The sequence below is a fragment of the Leptonychotes weddellii genome, chromosome 3, assembly GCF_054177405.1.
Source record: "Leptonychotes weddellii isolate Sample4059 chromosome 3, ASM5417740v2, whole genome shotgun sequence".
Taxonomy (NCBI): domain Eukaryota; kingdom Metazoa; phylum Chordata; class Mammalia; order Carnivora; family Phocidae; genus Leptonychotes; species Leptonychotes weddellii.
This window is the reverse complement of record NC_138371.1, coordinates 37,590,050-37,609,976: the sequence shown is the minus strand read 5'-3', so window position 1 is coordinate 37,609,976 and position 19,927 is coordinate 37,590,050. Positions and strand designations below refer to the sequence as shown.

General features: G+C 33.1%; 1 long non-coding RNA gene across 7 annotated transcripts in view; it reads left to right on the top strand.

The window, feature by feature from the left end:
* LOC145720495 (uncharacterized) overlaps positions 1-19,927 on the top strand; it is a 313,100-nt gene that overhangs the window by 122,822 nt on the left and 170,351 nt on the right. For 2 of the 7 annotated variants that reach the window (XR_014143443.1, XR_014143445.1), the window contains one exon: positions 16,912-16,926. The exons of 2 other annotated variants lie outside the window; for them this stretch is intronic. This is a non-coding gene — a long non-coding RNA (uncharacterized LOC145720495). Of the gene's footprint in view, positions 1-2,189; positions 2,229-16,911; positions 16,927-18,517; positions 18,546-19,927 lie in introns of those variants that run through there. 3 more of the 7 variants (XR_014143440.1, XR_014143444.1, XR_014143439.1) reach the window with 3 other exon arrangements.

The following is a 19,927-nucleotide window of genomic DNA, read 5'->3' as shown; positions in this document are numbered from 1 at the left end:
GACTCTGAAAAACAAACTGAGGGTTCTAGAGGGGAGGGGGGTGGGAGGATGGGTTAGCCTGGTGGTGGGTATTGAGGAGGGCACATTCTGCATGGAGCACTGGGTGTTATGCACAAACAATGAATCATGGAACACTACATCTAAAACTAATGATGTAATGTATGGGGATTAACATAAGAATAAAAAAAATAATAATAAAACAAACAAAAAAAACTCTATGTGTTCCTGCAACATTAGCTTTCTTGCTATTAGTTAAAACTGCCAAGCACAATTTTGCCATGTTCTTCCCTCTTTCCTAAATGCATTTTTTATTTTTCCCCTCAGGCAGCTCTTTCCTTCAATCTATGTTCTGGTTTTCCTCCCCCATCCTCCCAAAAAAATCATCTCTTTAGAGAAACCTATTGATCTACAAACTGATTCCCCAAACACCAAGGGAAAGGACAGATGGAACAACAAAGCAGACCACTCTTGACTGGAAGGTGGCAGTTTTAATAAGCAGGGGAACTTACATACAAGGCTGGTGTTGGGCAGCTGCAAGACAAATAGATCTCCATAAGCCAGTCACAATCTTAAATATTTTTATAGAGGCCTTAACTGGGTTTAGTCAAGTATACCATCCAGATGATCTCAATATCACCTTACTCTCTCAAGGTTACCTTCTTGAAACAGCTTCCATTGTAGCAATAGTGGGTGCAATTTTAATTCCAAGGACAGGGGTGGAGGGGGACACTCCAGTGCCCCAGGTCCAGGGCTTGGGTTAACCAGAAGTCACGTCCTCTCAATTACCTCCTCCAACACCTTTCCAGATCATCTTTCCTAAAATAATACTTCATGCAGTTTCCCATGCCTTCTTACTGGAATTAAAGTTCTAGTGAGGCCAGACCTTCTCTGAAGATACTAAATAAATATATGTCAATTGCATGAAACTAATCATTTATACTGGTTTCTGTGTTTATAAATCAAATAAAGATGGTCATTTATTCATATTTCATATCTTAATAGTTTAAAGTAGTAAAATAAAAATGAGTTATATTCACAATGCAATTTTTTTAGAACATTCTACCTCTTAATTCTCTAGGGTTATGTAGGAGGATGGACTTTTTCAATTAATGCTTTTGGCATTTCAATAAATGCCAACATTTCATTGCATTTCAGTCAATGCCAACAGGAAAACACTAATAGAAAATGGGAATGGAAATAATATATTTGCTAATTAGCGATTATATATTTTTAAATATCAGTGATACTGTGTTAACCCTTAAAATTATGCTTAAGACTGAGAAGCTGGAAAAAAAAATAATCAATATGTTTTGTTTAGGGGATAACTATTAATGGGTTTCCCTTCTTTCAGGTTCTGCTTTATTTTTATAAAAACTTGTATTTTTATATTAAAAAGGAATAGTTACTGGATTTCATAAATTTTTAAATATATGTAGACAAATGCATTTTCCCTCACAGACTTAGATTAACTATATTAAAAGTTTTCCTAATTTTGGAGAATTTTCTATTCTTGGGATAAACTTCACCTGGTCAGTTTTGAATGTTTTAAGTGTTCATAACAGATTAAATTTTATTTAAGATATTTTGCACCAATTCTAAAGTGATCTGGTCTGTATTTTTATTGTTTTGTTTTTGTAAAAATTTCTTATAACTATTATCATGCCAAAAATAACAAAAAAACTCTCCTACATTTTATATCCTCTTGAAGAATTTAAGTACCATTAGAAATACCGTTTACTCAAATATATCACTGAATACATCTATGAAAATTGTCACACCTAGTGCTTTAATGAGTAAAGTAATTCTATACTTTTCTATTTTCCTTTTATATAATTTAACTTTTAAATTGCTTTATCTCCTGGTATCTGATGATATATATTTGTTAACATATCTTCATCAAAGATTTCAAAATAATTTCTGTAAGGTTGAAAACATTGATTGCATATACTTATTTTATTTACTTTGTATATATGGTTATATCCTTATTTTCACATATAGTTTTGTGTCATTTTGCTTATTTTTATCATTTTTGAGAAGATCACCTAAATTTATTTTATGTTTATTTATTAGTGTTTTTAAATGAAACATCTCTGGGATCTATTTTTCAATTCTACTTTTAATTCAATATATATTTTTTTTATCACTTACAGTTCAACTACTCATGGATCTTTTTTGTGTTTGTATTTCAGATGATTTAAATCTCATTCTTTTCAGTGGCCGTGATCAGCAGCTGTAGTGCTTCTTGCCAAACATCACTCCTCTTCTACATGTTCCCTAAATATGTATCGTTTCTAGGAAATTTGCTGTTTCTGAAAAGCAGGATGAAAAAGTTTGGCTGAACACTATTTCTCAATGATTATGTTTGCTAAATGATTAATTTACTTTACAAAACCTCATTTAATCTATAGGGTCTGCAGCAATTTAACAGTTTGCATTGGATGGGATTTCTTTAATAGTTTTGATGTCTGTTAAGTTTTTGTTTTTCTCTCCTACATGGATTATATCAACAGATTCCGTTGCCTTCTAGCTTTTGGATAGAAGTTGCCACGGAGAAGTTTTAGTACAAGATTGGAAAGAGGAGGAAATATTACAGCATCAATATTTCTTCCTTTAGATTTTTATTTGTTGAGGAGGTATCCTTGGGATAACTGTTTCCCTTTATCCAAGGTCATTTTTCTTCTCAAGAAAATTGACATTAAGGGATTCTCTCCTTCTAGTTTCTGTAACCTCTCCATATTTTTGGCACCAAATATCTAGTTAAGGTAAAAACAAGAAATTGATTATCAGAAAAGTGAAAATTATGATGCTCTCTGGAAGGAAGGAAGGATATCAATTGGAAAGGGGACAGGAATGAGCATCTGCTGTGCTAGAATTCATGTGTGTCTCTTAACTTGGCTGGGGTATCTAATAATTTTATAGAATTAATGAAGCTGTATGCTTTGTAGTTTATGCTTTGTTAGTCTTTTTGGTTGTTGTTGTTTTACATTAAAGCAGGTTATACATTAAAATTATTTAAGTAGAAGGTAAAGGTAAATTGTGTATAGTTAAGGGAGAGGAATTTTATGACAGCTTAAACAGAGTCACAGAGTATAAGTTCAGTGAGCCAAGAGTGAAAATATTTTATGTCTAGAAATTCTAATTGCTTTCAGAAACCGCTTTAAAAAATGTTTCTTTCAAAGTACTTATCTTGATTTATTTTTATTATGATCCTGTTTTATTTTAATACATTGTGTACTCAGATATACATATTTGTAGAACTTACTATAAAAAGCTTATATTTTCTAAAAATTACAGGTGTTCAATCTTTGTATTACTTACATGTGATGATTTTGATAATTGAAAACAGAAAATTATTTTTATGTGTAATACAATTCACACTCTATGTGTATAGCATAAGTCTATATTTTTGTTTTCAATATTGAGCATTTAAACTGTAACTCTTAAGACACTAACATCAGTAATTTGGTAATTCTAATTTGAATAGTATAAAAGTAATTGTGTTTTATATTTTTTTGTCTGTGTATAAGTGGTCTGACAGACTTCTCTGACAAACTTACAGAGATAAATGCATACATGAAAATGTAAGTATAATATTAAGCATAGGCAGTAACAATCCCAAATCAGTAAGTATAATATTTATATTATGTAAAATACTTATAGAAGAAAACTTTAACTCTCTCGATAACATTATTCACACACAATATTGCTCTTCATATAGGCAAAGGACAATTTGGTTAGGCCCAAACAATGGCTCATGTATGCTAACAGAATGGAATAAATGTAGAAAATCATGAGACGCTTTCTGTAGAATGTTTCCTACTGTCAATTCTAATTAATCTGTATATATATGTTTTTTCTGCATTTGTGTTCATGAGCAACTTTATAGTCTTGACTCTACATTTTGTCCCAGTGTCTGCGCTTAATATTCAATACTCTGTATATTTAATGAATACTATAATACACAATGTGCATGTAGAATAAAGTTAAGTCATGGTACAAAAATTAGAAACAAAAATAGATTCATATAGTCATGTTCATAAAAATACAGAATTTGGGGCGCCTGGGTGGCTCAGTTGGTTAAGCGACTGCCTTCGGCTCAGGTCATGATCCTGGAGTCCCAGGATCGAGTCCCGCATCAGGCTCCCTGCTCGGCAGGGAGCCTGCTTCTCCCTCTGACCCTCCCCCTCTCATGTGCTCTCTGTCTCTCTCATTCTCTCTGTCTCAAATAAATAAATAAAATCTTTAAAAAAAAATACAGAATTTATATATGACATAAATAGACAAATAGAAAACTAGGCAATATACTATTAACCCTTATATGGCATTAAAGAAATACTTTCTTTCATGCACCAGAAAATTTTAGAAACCCAAAGAAAAATTGAAAGAAAAATGAAGAACATGAATAAGCAATTAAAACAAAAAGAAGAAATAAGTAACAAATTAAAAAATAAAACCAGAATTTCCAAACTAACTTATCTTTATAAAAATGTATATTAAAACAATGGAACATACTTTTATATATCAGGAGAATGAGGGTTAAAGAAAAAAATAACTGTCAATATAGGGGAAGGAATGGGGAAATGGACACATATGCACTACTGAGAAAGATAGTTTCTTATAACAACTCTAGATAGTAATTTGGCCACTTGTATTAAAGCACTTAAAACGTATATACCTTTTGGGTGCCTGGGTGGCTCAGTTGGTTAAGTGACTACCTTCGGCTCAGGTCATGATCTTGGAGCCCTGGGATCGAGTCCCGCATCGGGCTACCTGCTCAGCAGGGAGTCTGCTTCTCCCTCTCCCGCTCCCCCCTCTTGTGCTCTTTCTCTCTCTCACTCTTTCTCTCAAATAAATAAATAAATAAATAAATAAATAAATAAATAAAAACAAAAAAATGTATATACCTTTTAACCCTCCATTTGTGGGTATATATACTATGTATATCACTTTACAAATATGCATGGATTTATAGTTTGAGATCTCTTTTAGAGCTCTCTGTAAATAACAGCCACAACTTCCAGCCCTATTACAAAGCTATAATGATCAAGAGAGTATGGTACTGGTACAAAAACAGACACATAGATCAATGGAACAGAATAGAGAACCCAGAAATGGACCCACAACTCTATAATCAACTAATCTTCAACAAAGCATAAAGAATATCCAATGGAAAAAAAACAGTCTCTTCAACAAATGGTGTTGGGAAAATTGGACAGCCACATGCAGAAGAATGAAACTGGAACACTTTCTTACATCAATCACAAAAATAGACTCAAAATGGATGAAAGACCTAAATGTGAGACAGGAATCCATCAAAATTTGAGAGGAGAACACAGGCAACAACCTCTGTGATCTCAGCCACAGCAATTTCTTGCTAGGTACATCTCCATTTTGCAAGGGCAAAAATTTACTATTGGGACTTCATCAAGGTAAAAAGCTTTTGCACAGCAAAGGATACAGCCAACAAAACCCAAAGACAACCAACAGAATGGGAGAAGATATTTGCAAATGCCTTATCAAATAAAGGGGTAGCATCCAAAATCTATAAAGAACTTATCAAACTCAACACCCAAAAAACAAATAATCCAGTCAAGAAATGGGCAAAAGACATGAAACAGACATTTCTCCAAAGAAGATACCCAAATGGCCAATAGACACTTGAAAAAGTGCTCAATATCACTGGGCATCAGGGAAATACAAATCATAACCACAATGAGGTATCACCCCACACCAGTCAGAATGGCTAAAATTAACAAGTCAGGAAACAACAAATGTTGGCAAGTATGTGGAGAACCTTGCCAGATGGGAACCCTCTTACCCTGTTGGTGGGAAAGCAGCCACTCTGGAAAACAGTATGGAAGTTCCTCAAAAAGTTGAAAATAGAGCTACCCTATGACCCAGCAGTTTCACTATTGGGTGTCTACCCCAAAGATACAAATGTAGTGATTGGAAGGGGCACCTGCACCCCAATGTTTATAGCAGCAATGTCCACAACAGCCAAACTATGGAAAGATCCTAGATGTCCATCGACAGATGAATGGATAAAAAAGATGTGGAATACTACTCAGCCATCAAAAAATAAAAAAAAGAAATCTCGCCATTTGCAATGATGTGGATGGAGCTAGACTGTATTATGCTAAGTGAAATAAGACAATAAGAGAAAGACAATTATATGATCTCATACGTGGAATTTAAGAATAAAAAACAGAGGATCATAGGGGAAGGGAAGAAAAAAATAAAACAAGATGAAATCAGAGAGGGAGACAAACTATAAGAGACTCTTAATCACAGCAAACAAATTTAGGGTTGCTGGGGGAGAACAGGGTGGAGGGATGGGGTAACTGAGTGATGGACATTAAGGAGGGCTCGTGATATAATGAGTACTGCATTATTATATAAGACTGATGAATCACTGAACTCTACCTCTGAAACTAATAGTATACTATATGTTAATTGAATTTAAATTAAAAAAAGAAAAAGAAAAAAATAGCAGCCACAATCACAAAAAGAAACAGTGTAAATGCAGATAGGCTATATAACAGGTTCATATTATATTACTTATTAGCATGCATAAAATCATGTATTAGATGTACATTATTGGTTATAAATAGAAAGAGCTTCACAATACCTTATTAAGAGAAAAACCCTCATTATCTTAGAAGGATGGAAAGGGGAAAGAGAAAGAGAGAGAAAAAATATTTTCTATAAATATCATGAGTATAATCTTTCAGCAGTTTTTTTTTGTTTTTTGGGGGGTTTTTGGTAATTTTTATTTTAGGTAGATTCCACACTCAAGTGGGGCTTGAACTCACAATCCTGAGATCAAGAATTGTATGTTCTACTGACTTAGCCAGCAGGCACCCCAATATTTAAGCAGGTTCATGTTTTCTATGTTGTCTTTAATAAATACTGCAAATTTATAAAACTAAGTAAGTTTTAAAGAGCATAGTTACTTTGACTGTAATGTATGAAACTTGTGCATTCTTTGAGGGGTTGACATTACAAGTAAGTTGACTATTTTCCCTTTCTATTTCTGTGTATAGTGATAAATACTACTAATAATAGTGCTTAAAAAATAAGATGATGCTCTCCTTTGCACACAGTCCTCAGTGTACTAAGATAATACTATTTTTTTAAAAAAAAGAATAAAATACAATGAAAAACGGCTGATGATACTTCGCAAACTAGAGTTCTGCCAGAAGTCTTCAAATTTCTAAATTATTATTCATAGTATAGAACTGGGAAACATCATGTTAAACATCACCCATATCTATATTTTATAGAATAAATGGAAATGTTTATGAAATATATACATGATACTAGATAAAATATATATTAATACTTACTAAGTGCCAGAAAACTTGTATGCATTCAATTATTTAATATTTACAACAGGTCAGGGGATTGACACTGTTGTTACATCCATCACACATTTAGGAAATATGAAAACTAAGGTTAAATAATTCAAAGATCACAAAGACAAGAGTGGCCAAATCGGGATTTGAACTTGAGTCTCTCTGACTCAGGAACCCATTGTCTTAATTATGGCAACACTATTTATAACAAAGCTACTTTTTGATTAAAAATCAGAAAATCAATTTTAAGGAGTATCACTTCATAAAATACATTGGAATAAACTGAGTGAGGAATGAAGGACATTTTTATGCAGAAAATAGAAGTACAATAAAATGTCAATTTCTGCTTCTGGCTGTGGCAGATTGGCTTGCATCAGTCCACTCTATGACAATAAAAATAAACTTTGGATAAAATTAAAAAAATAAGTTCTAAGCAGTATAAATGTGTCAAGGCATTATGGACTTGAACATGAGAGCACATGTGAACTTGATCCTTTCCATCAGGCTGGCTTAACTCTGCCCAAATCCCAAAACCAACCAACCAACCAACCAACAAACAAAAACTAAAGTGAAAAGGGCACTAATACACTTCTGTAAACACATATTCAGTCTAAAAGGAATCAACAGGCATTAGAATAAAAATGAAAGGCAAAAATATATTGAATTAAAGCTAGTTGTGTATTAAAAATAATACTCTGAGAATAAAGTGATAATTATATCATGAAATATATTACCAATATTCAGTATTCACTGTAACATTGAAATATATTGGAAAATTACCTCAGTTCATTCCAACTGAACATTTGGAAAAATTCCGAATAAGTGATTAAGTAAGCTAACAATTGATGCAGACTTTCTGGATTTGAATATCTAATAGAAAGACATGGTTCTAGCTAATGCATCAGCCTACATTATTAATTAGATAAAATATTTAAAATATTGATATAATAAGCAAGTTTAGATTTATTGGGTGATTCTAATCTGTGTAAATCTGTTTAATGGCACTCTTTAATAGAAAGCATTTTCTCTGCTATACCAGTACATTCATTGGTTCTAGGAAAAAAATCATGATCACAATGATACATTTCATTTAATATTTATTGTGATACTTCAAATAGTAATATATCACAATGTTTTCTTGTTATATAATAATGTGCCTTTGAGAATGACATGCTGGAAGGTAATACATATATTTCCTCTTATAGCTTCTGCAATGTTTGTGATATTACTAAAATTGGTGCATGTTAAATACATAAAATCTATTTTGAATATTTCTTTCAGAGTTGAGTCATTGGTAAAGCCACTCTGTGTGTTTATGTGTATGTATTTCTAGTATTCCATGAGCTTCTGTTAGTTTGTCTCTTCAATATATTATAATAATTAAATTTGTTGTAAGGCAATTTTGGAAATTCCCAGATATGCAAATTCAACATGTCTGAGAATTGTAGCAATACCTAATCAATGAAAAATTTGAAAGGGGAATATTAATCATAGGACCTCTAACTACCCAAGTAAAAAGCCCTGAAAACTAGCTCCAGTTCTGATTAATGCACCCTTGAAGGATTCTCACCCAAATCTCTCAGTTTACAGGTAAACCAAAGCAAAAGAACATTAATGAACTGCCTAAGATTAGAAACCTAAATTAAATATAGTATCTGGAAAGAATATGTTTTCTCTTTGGTGATACTGCTCAGAAGGGAAATATATTTTATTGAAGAAGTTAATACTTAGAAGTAAAATCAACAACTTAATAGTAGGCATTGGGTGAAATATACAACATAAGAAGAAAAAAGTTCTAGTGTTTAAGTCTTATGGAGATGCCTGCCCAGAACACAGCTCCCTAGTGGGGTAGCTGGTTGAGATGAAACTGTGCAGGCCTCATTTTAAAGGATGAATTCTCACTGGGTTAACAATATTATGCTGAGAAAAGCCATCTACAAATAAAGTAAACTGCAAAGACCAGGAAATTAATGACCTAACTATCTCAATTCTGGAAGCCCAAAAAGAATTTGGTAGAAGTTTGTACAACAGAAATGGGTAATATGAAAAAGAAATGTATCTAGGTTATAAATAGTAAAAGAAAATTATACTTTGCCTGAGAGCACTTCTTAGGTTTTGTGTTCTGTTTATACCCCTCTGATGAAGAGGTGGCCTGTGTAAAAACTACCTGTTAAAAAAAAGTGAGACTTTATGGGCTCAGTAATTTCCCAAACAATCACTGTACTCCATATCACATTAACAACAGCATTATTATTCTTCTGCAGCTAAAATTACAGTGACATAAAATGAATGTTTAGGTTCAGAATGACAATCCAAAGCAATGCAAATGTGTTTGTTGTTCAATAAAGCTACCATTTTCTTTATTATACTAAACTATCCAAGAAAAGAACTGAATAACAAATACATTATAAAAAAAATAAGCAATATTTGAAATATGCATTTTTCATTTTCATCAATACCAATCATAATGACAAATTTATTAAATGTTTTAGTTGATAAAATAATGATATATATATAACCTTAATATCATTCAATCCATATCCTTAAAAAAAGGTAATTTACTAAAACCTTATATATAACCTTAATATCATTCAATCCATATCCTAAAAAAAGGTAATTTACTAAAACCTCATCACTGACCCATTTAAGCAGACATTTACATAGCCAAATGATATGTTTCAAATACTACAATTTCGGCTTTTTCCCTAGTCTCAAAAGTTACACCAGCCCAGAAAAACAGGACAAAAACATTGATAAAATGTTGATAAAGAAAATCATATCCAGGGGGGCACCTGGGTAGCTCAGTCGTTGGGTGTCTGCCTTCAGCTCAGGTCATGATCCCAGGGTCCTGGGATAGGGTCCTGCATTGGGCTCCCTGCTCAGCGGGGAGTCTGCTTCTCCCTCTGCCCCTCCCCCACTTGTGCTCGCTCTCTCTCTCTCTCGCTGACAAATAAGATTTAAAAAAAAAAATAAAAGTATAAAAAAAAGAAAATCATATCCACTAACCTAATGTTTAGACCATGTGAAGTACAAGATATATTTATTTTCAAGTTTATTTTTCTTACATAAACAGAATTCTAATATCATATTGGCAACATTTCAAATAACACTTAAATTCTGTCACTGGATTTGAGCAGGACTATTTGATGAATCCCGCTCTAGAGTAGGAAGAGGGTGATGACCACATACATCCCCACGACCTAGTTTTTTACTGCTAGTCTAAGACTCAGCTTAATCAGAACATAGGAGAATTCTCTTTTCCCACACCCCACCACCATACTAAGAAAACTTACATAAAACTAAACAGAAATGCAGCAGGCAGAACCATAAGAAATAAATAATCTGTGGTGAGCAGCTACATAATAGGAGGAATCAGAGACAAGCAAGGAGCAGAAATTGAGAAAAATCCTCTGACAAACCTACATACTCTGAAAACAAGATATTATTATGAGAATTTCAAGCCTTGGATGCAATGCAGATAAACAAATTTCAAGTCCAGTTCAACTTCTGACTCTATTTATACACCCCCCACAATAAAAGCCTAGCAGAAAGAGAGGCATGCTAACGGCCAAGAATATGTATTTACTTCAGCTTCAACTCTCCAAAATACTATGTTTGATTTTCAACAAAAAAGCATATGCAACATGAGGCACATTTTGCATCTCCGAGACATATACAAATAGCAAATATTTTATGTCAGTTGTACCAGATCCTGTTCTGTTTCTAAAATACTACTTCATTTAACATTTAGGATAACTGTCAACTTCAGTTATTATCATCTCTATTTTACAGATGGGAAAACTGAGATACAGAAAGGTGAAGCAGCTTGCCCATGGGCACACAGCTGGTCAACTGCAGATTTGGAGTTCCAATCTAGGTTGTCAATATCAAGAATCCATGTTTTTTAACTGCCAGGCTATCTGCCCTTTCACTGCCTCCTAAACATGAAAACATGAGGTATTCAACCTTCTGCCATAAGACAGTCATAGATATGACATCAAATGACATCATTTTTCATATGATAATGTAGGAGAAGTAACTGGGGAAAGCCTTTAATCAAATTGTACATTATATTAGCTTAATTGGATGTACCTTAAGAAGGAAAGGAGGTACTATTTTTGGTAGAACAAGAGGAAATCACTAATGGGCTAAATAAAATATTTATGAAGTTTTTATTAAACTGTCTTATTTAATTGTCTTCACTGACTTGACTAATTTTGTCTCCGGTAAATTACACTCTAAATTGTTGTTATTTTTAGTAGCTCTTAAATAAGACATTCTAATGAATGAAATTTGGCAACCAGCAAGAATAAATAAGCACATGTACCTCCATATATTTAAATAGTTCAGATGTGTTTCTGAGATATAAATTTAACTCTACATTTTGAGTACATAACACACAGTGACTCTACTCTTAATCCAAAAGTACATACACAGATATACTCACAGTATGTAGTATGGGGTCAAGAGATATTCTGGAAATGTTAAGAAAATTCAATTATTTTAACTAAGAGTTTTTAGCAACTATGCCACACTCTAGCTTTGAAATGAACATTTAACAACATTCTAATGGACCTAGATTTTATATTTGCAAATTATTGTGATTTTATTTGAAAGTCAAGATATTCAAGGAAGCCAATTTATTTGTAATCACACTTAAAAAATAATTTAAATTCAATTATATATTTGTTAAACTTCTTTCTTAAAAATACCTTCCAATAGTAAGATTATTCCAAACAATAAACTGAAGATTTTCAAATAAATACAAAGTTTTATGAAAGCTTTTCATAAATATAAGCTAGCAAGATTAACTTATTCCTTAAATTTTGGCTTGGAGTTCAGTTCTACTACAAGTGTTTTGTTGTTGTTGTTGTTGTTGTACTAGCCAAGAACATTATAGATTTAAGAAATAGAAATCAATCCAAGATACCCTAAAAGAAGAAACCGAATAAAATGAATGCGTACACACACACACACACACACACACAGTGTGGCGAAGTAAAGGGGAAAGGTGTGTAAAGATAACTTGCCATCTCATGGAAAGCAAAACTGAATGGGTGGGAAATGCAGTGGGGCCACCTGAGATACTTTGGGTGGAAAACCACTGGGACCTTACATCTAATTTCTCAGACATTCACTGTGAAATGTCTCATCTCATCTACATCATTCTCTCAGAAAACTGGGTTTCTTTTCTCTGTAATCTCATCAGGAAATGTCTATTCTAATAAAATTCAGGATTGCATTTTCTCTCAAGTTTAATACTATTAGAGAATGACTGGGTTCTCAATCAGCAAACCAAATTCCCAGGAGAAAATATCTGCCTGGTCAACTTTGTTCATTTATCCACTCGAATTTCAGCTCTTAACAGGGAGTACCTCATTCACATTGGTAAAAACATGAGGACAGAGCCCCCAAAAACCCCATACTCTGGGGGCAAAAACCACACATAAATTCTTTCCTAGCTATTAACATATTTAAAATAGCTTTTTCACTGTTTTGCAGTGTGATATGTAAGGGGAAACTAAGTAAATCAAGAATGAATTTAAGTCAATTTTTAGAAAAAGTAGAGGAGGAGCAATAATTTGGTAGAGTAATTTAAAAATTTCAGTGAAGTTTCTTTGGAGAACTTGGGCAAAAATGATATTTAAGTCCACTTACCATAAACAAGGAAAATGTATGGCAGTCACTAATTACTGTCTAACTCACTTCATTGTACCTAAAGAATGATCAATAATATTTCTTAATGAACAGAAATTTCACTGGATTTTATTGCTTAGGACTTTATGAGGTACTTTATTGTCATTCAAATAGGAAATAATTGAAGTTAATGTGAAGTTAAAGGTACTGTAAAATGATGACCCCTAATTGTTTCATACCTTCTTTGTTACACCTTTGGCAAGAAATCAAATAAAATATCTACTGTGTGTCAATAAGTAAGATAGAAGAAGGTTTTCTGGTTCATGTTTTAGTCATGTTTATTTAATTACTGTTTTATTTTATAAATTTCATCAGAGTTGAAAATAATTTCAAATCTGGAAAATTAAACTACAAAAATTCATTGATATAAAACTTTCTTTCTCAGTGAATGAAAATTCTGAATTTACTTAGCCTTGTCCATACCTTACAGAGTTTTTTTTTTTTTTTAAGATTTTATTTATTTATTTGACAGAGAGATAGCGAGAGCAGGAACACAAGCAGGGGGGAGTGGGAGAGGGAGAAGCGGGCTTCCTGCCAAGCAGGGAGCCCGATGTGGGACTTGATCTCAGGACCCTGGAATCATGACCTGAGCTGAAGGCAGACGCTTAATGACTGAGCCACCCAGGTGCCCTCCATACCTTACAGGGTTTTAATTAATATTTTAGTTGACTACTTCCAAAATTTTCATTTAAAGCTCTTTCTTTTCTATAGTTAAGGAGGTATAAATTATTCCTTCTGGTAAGCAATCTTTCAAATGTGTATTCTCCCAAACTTTGTTTGTAAAATATTAACACATTTTACTTCAAAAGGGAAAAAAGAACATTCAATAAATAATTGATAGTGGGATTGAAATCATGCTGAAAGAGAACTGTCTTGCAGATATAGGCAATTTCAACTCAAATTATCTTCAAAATGGTCTTTTAAGTGCAATTGCAATATAATACAAATATAACACATATACAACCTCCTTATTTCAGACATATACACTACATCTCAAAAAAATAGTATTTCCCTGTGTGATACTTGAGATTTTTTTATTTTAATTTGTTTTATTGCAAATTGCTTATAAGAAAACAGAACTTTCAGTAGCCATGCTGATAAATCTTTTGTTTAGAGGATTTACCAGTTTGAGTCATGTAATTTATCACATATATCCTATTAATTTCTTCTTTTTATATCTTTAATTCTGTAAAAATACAGTCTGAATGTAAGAGTCTTGATCCATTATCAGGCCAAACCTATTAACTTTTATTTGTTGTTTGAACAAATAATATATTATACCGATATAAAAATAGTCATAACTGCTATGACATTTTTACTTGCTGGATCTAAACTTTTCAGTTATACCCACTTCAATATATGTCTCTCCTACTGTAAATTGTTGTCAGATCATCTAATCTCTTTGATCCTCTTAAGTTATATACTGTATTCATTTATATATGGCACAATTATAGTGATTCTCTATTTAGCTACATTTAAAATCATTGTGGAGATTTAAGAAATGTTTCTGACTGGCTCATAGCCCCAGAATTTCTCTTTAATTGATCTCGCATGTTCCCTGACATTACAGTTTATAAACACTCCTGAGATGATTCTAATATGCAGCCAAGCATGACAATCATTTCAATATGGGGTTCACCACTGAGTAAAATGCTTACATTTACAATATGAACTCTTAGAATATAAGTTTTCAAAATATCACTCTAATTTTCTAATTATTCGTTCACATGTGAAGCAAAGAGAAATATTTTTCATTGTTTTTTTAATTACAGCTTTATTAGATATCATTCACATACCATAAAATTTATCTTTTTGAAGTATATATTCTATTTAGTAGTTTTTAGTATATTCACAGTTTTGGGCAACTGTTACTCCTATCTAAGTTCAGAATAGTTTCACCACCCAGGAAAGAAACCCCATACCCATTAGCAGTCACCATTCATTACTCCCCTTACCTTCTAGCAAACACTGATCCATTTTCTGTTTCGGTGGATTTGCCTGTTCTGTACATTTTCTATAATTTAAGTCATATAATACATAGTTTTTTGTGTTTTGGTTGCTTCATTTAAGATGATCTTTTTAAGCTTAATCCTTATTTTAGAACATGTCAGTACTTCACTGATTTTTAATGTTTATATAATAATTGTACAGGTATATCGCATTTTGTTTATCCATTTGTTGGATGACGGACATTTTGGCTATTTCCAGTTTTGCTATTACAAATAATGCTATTGTTGACATTAGTGTACAGGTTTGTGTGTGGACATGTTTTAATTTGTCTTGCATATATACCTAGGATTATATTTGCTGAGTTATGTAGTAATTCTATATCCAACTTTTTGAGCAAGTTCCAAATCGTTTCCTCCAGCAACTAAACAATTTTATATTCACATCAGCAAAGTATGAAGGATCCATTATCTCCACATTCTCTCCAACACTTGGAATTATCTTTTTTTATTTTAACTACTCTAGTAATATCTCATTAAAGTTTTGCCTTGCTTTTCGCTCATGACTAATGATATTGAACATCTTTTCAGGTCCTTATTGGTTATTTCTATGTCTTCTTTGGAGAAATGTCTATTCAAATCTTTTGCCTATTTAAAAAATTGGGTTATTTATCTTTTCATTTTTGAGGTCTTTTTTTTTTTTTAAAGATTTTATTTATTTATTTATTTGAGAGAGAGAATGAGATAGAGAGAGAGAGCATGAGACGGGGGAGGGTCAGAGGGAGAAGCAGACTCCTTGCCGAGCAGGGAGCCCGATGTGGGACTCGATCCTGGGACTCCAGGATCATGACCTGAGCTGAAGGCAGTCGCTTAACCAACTGAGCCACCCAGGCCCCCCTCATTTTTGAGTTCTAATGGTTCTTTATATAATCTTGAAAAAATCCTTATCAGATATGGGATTTGGAAATATTTTCTCTCATTCCTACAGTGATCTTTTCTTTCTTCATGATGTCCTTCTAGTCACAAACATTTTTAACTTTTAGGAGGCCCAGTTTATCTATATATTTTTTGCCATTTGTGATTTTTATGTCATATCTAAGCCCAATCTAAAGTAATGAAGACTTAATCCTATGTTTTTTGCTTTAGGTTTTTTTCCCCCAAAGCTTAATGAGACATAAATTACATATAACATTGTGAAAATAAACTTAAGGTATACAACATAATGATTTGATATTATATGTATATAATGTGAAGTGATTACCACAAAAAGGTTAGTAAATGCAAACATCATGTCAATAGTTACAATTTTTTTGTGGTGAGAACGTCTAAAATCTACTCTCTTAGCAGCTTTCAAATATGCAATACAGTATACTTAATTATAGTCCTCATGTTGTACATTACCTTACCTGAATTTACTCATCTGATAGCTGGAAATTTGTATCCATTGACAATATTCACCACCCCATGCCCCTGGCAACCAACAATCTGTTCTCTCTATGACTTAGTTACTTTATATTCCATATAAAAGTGAGATCATATAGTATTTGTCTTTCTTTTTTAACTTATTTCACTTAACATAATGCCTTCAAGATTCATCCATGTTGGCACAAATGGCAGAGATTCTTTTTTTCACGGACAAATAATATTCCATTGTATTCCATAGTGTGTATGTGTGTGTGTATACATATATATATATCACTTTCCATTTATCCATCAATTGACACTTAGGTTGTTTCCATATCTTGACTATTATAAATAATTAAGTAATGCTGTAATGAACATAGAGATTCAGGTATCTCTTTGAGATAGTGATTTCACTGCCCTTGGATATATACACCCAGAAGTAGAATTGCTAGGTCATATGGTAGTTCTATTTTTAATTTTTTGAGGAACTCTCAAATTGTTTTCCACAGTGGCCATACCAGTTTGCATTACCACCATCAGTGAACAATTCTTCCCTTCTCTCCCAATCCTCACCAGCATTTATCTCTTGCCTTTTTGATATTAGACATCCTAACAGGTATGAGGTGATATCTAATTGTGGTTTTGATTTGTAATTCTCTAATGATTGGTGATGTTGAGCACCTTTTCATGTGCCTTTTGATCATACATATGTCTTCTTTGGAAAAATGTCAGTTCATGTACTTTGCCCATTTTTCAACTGGGTTATTTATTTATTTGCTATTGAGTTCTTTGAGTTCCCCAATATTTTTGATATTAAACATTTATCAGGTATGTAGTTCACAAGTATTTTCTTTCATTCCATGAGTTGCTTTTTTCATTTTGTTATTTCTTTTGCTGTGTATAAGTTTTTCAATTCGATGTAGTCCTACTTGTTTATTTTTGCTCTTTGTTGCTTGTGTTTTGAGTATCACATCCATAAGATCATTGTTAAAACCAGTGTCAAAGAGCTTTTTCCCTATGTTTTCTTCTAGGAGTTTTATGTATCAGGTCTTACATTTAAGTCTTTAATCCTTTTCAGTTAATTTTTGTGAGTGGTAAGAGATACGAGTCCACGTTCATTTTGTGTGTGTGAGTTTTTGCACACCATTTATTGAAGAGACTATTTTCTCCACTGAGTATTCTTGGCTCCCTTGTCAAATACTAGTTGACCATACATGTGGGGGTTTAGTTCTCAGCTCTCAATTCTGTTCATTGATATGTGCCTATTTTTATGCCAGTGGCATAAGGTTTTGATTACTATAGCTTTGTAATATAGTTGGAAATGAGGAAGTGTGATGTATCCAGATTTGTTCTTCTGTTTCTGGAATACTTTAGCTATTTGGGGTCTTTTGTGGTGCCCTATGAATTTTAAGACTTTTTTTTTTCTATTTCTACAAAAGATGCCATTGTTATCTTGGTAGGGAATGCATTGAATCTATAGATTGAGTAGCATGGACATTTTAACAATATTAATTCTTTCCATCCAAGAATACGTATACTGTCCCTTTTATTTGAATCTTTATTTTATCAGTATATTATAGTTTTCAGTTTACAAATCTTTCACCTTCTTGGTTAAATTTATCCCCAGGTATATCATTCTTTTCTATGATAATGTAAATGGGATTGTTTTCTTAATTTATCTTTCAGGTATTTTATTGTTAGCTTATGTATATGCACATTATTTTTTTTTAAAGATTTTATTTATTTATTTGACAGAGAGATAGAGAGAGAGAACAAGTATGCAGAGAGGCAGGCAGAGGGAGAGGGAGAAGCAGGCTCCCCGCTGAGCAGGGAGCCCGATGCGGGGCTCGATCCCAGGACCCTGGGATCATGACCCGAGCCAAAGGCAGCCGCTTAACCGACTGAGCCACCCAGGCACCCCTATGCACATTATTTTTGTATGTAATTTTGTACCCTGCAAATTTACTGCATTTAATCATTGGTTCAGTTTTTGATGGGGTTTTTAAAACTTTTGGTATATAAAAACATGTCATTTGCAAACAGAGACAATTTTGCTTCTTCCTTTCTAATTCAGATGCCTTTTATTTCTTTTTCTTCCTGGATGTATTTCTTAAGACTTCCAGTACAATACTGAATAGGAGAGGTAAGACTGTGTACCCTTATTTTGTTCCTGATCTTAGAGAAAAACTTTCAGTCCCTCACAACTGAGTATGATGGTAGCTGTGGGCTTGTCAACTTTATTATGTGAAAGTATGTTGCCCCTCTACCCAAATGATTGAGAGTTTTTATCATGAATGGATGTTGAATTTTGTGAAATGCTTGCTCTTCATCTATTGAGATGATCATGTGCTTCCTATATTTAATCTATAATATTGTTGTGATCTATCACATTCACTAATTGCATGTGTTGGATCATTCTTGCATCCCAGAGATAAATCCCACTTAATTATGGTGTTTAATCATTTTAACATGCTGTTGAGTTCTGTTTACCAGGAATTTGTTGAGAATTTTTACGTCAACACTCACCAGGGTTACTGACCTGTAGTTTTCTTATACTATCCTTATCTGGCAGTATCAGCACAATGCTGGCCTTGTAAAATGAACTTGGGAATGTTCTTTCTTCTTCAGTTTGGTATTAATTCTTCTTTAAATGTTTGGTAGTATTCACCAGTTAAACTATCTGGTCCTGAGCTTTTATTTTGGGGGAGATTTTTTATTCAATCTCCTTACTTGTTATTGGTCTGTTCAAATTTTCTGTTTTTTCATAATTCAGTCTTTTTTTAAGATTTTATTTATTTATTTGAGAGAGAGAGAGAGAGAGTGAGTGAAAGAGAGCACAAGCAGGGTGAAGGGCTGAGGGAGGAGCAGACTCCATGCTGAGCAGGAGCCCGATGCAGGACTAGATCCCCAGGACTCGGGGATCAGGACCTGAGCCGAAGGCAGAAGCTCAACCAACTGAGCCACCAAGGCGCCCCCGATTTGGTCTTGATAGATTGTATGTTTCTAGGAATTTATCAATTTCTTCTAAATTATCCAATTTGTTGGCATATAATTGTTCACAGTAGTTGTTATCATATAATCTTGATTTTTTATTTACCTCTGTGTTTCTGGCAGCTCAATGTTATTGTCCATTTTTCTTCTCATCTTCCTACATTTATGTCATGCAAGGAAGTTCTTCTCTTTTTTTTTTTTTAAAGATTTTATTTATTTATTTGACAGAGAGAGAGATAGCGAGAGCAGGAACACAAGCAGGGGGAGTGGGAGAGGGAGAAGCAGGCTTCCAGCGGAGCAGGGAGGCTGATGCGGGGCTCAATCCCAGGAGCCTCTCTGTGTCTCTCTGTGTGTCTCTCTCTGTCAAAATCTTTAAAAAATATATATATATATACATATAATAGGATTTGTGGTAGAATTTGAAAAGTTGGTTATAAAAATTATATGGACTAATAAATCCTAAGACTTTGTTGAAAAAAGAATAGAGAGACAGATATATACCCGTATATAGATATGTGTATCTATAAACATATA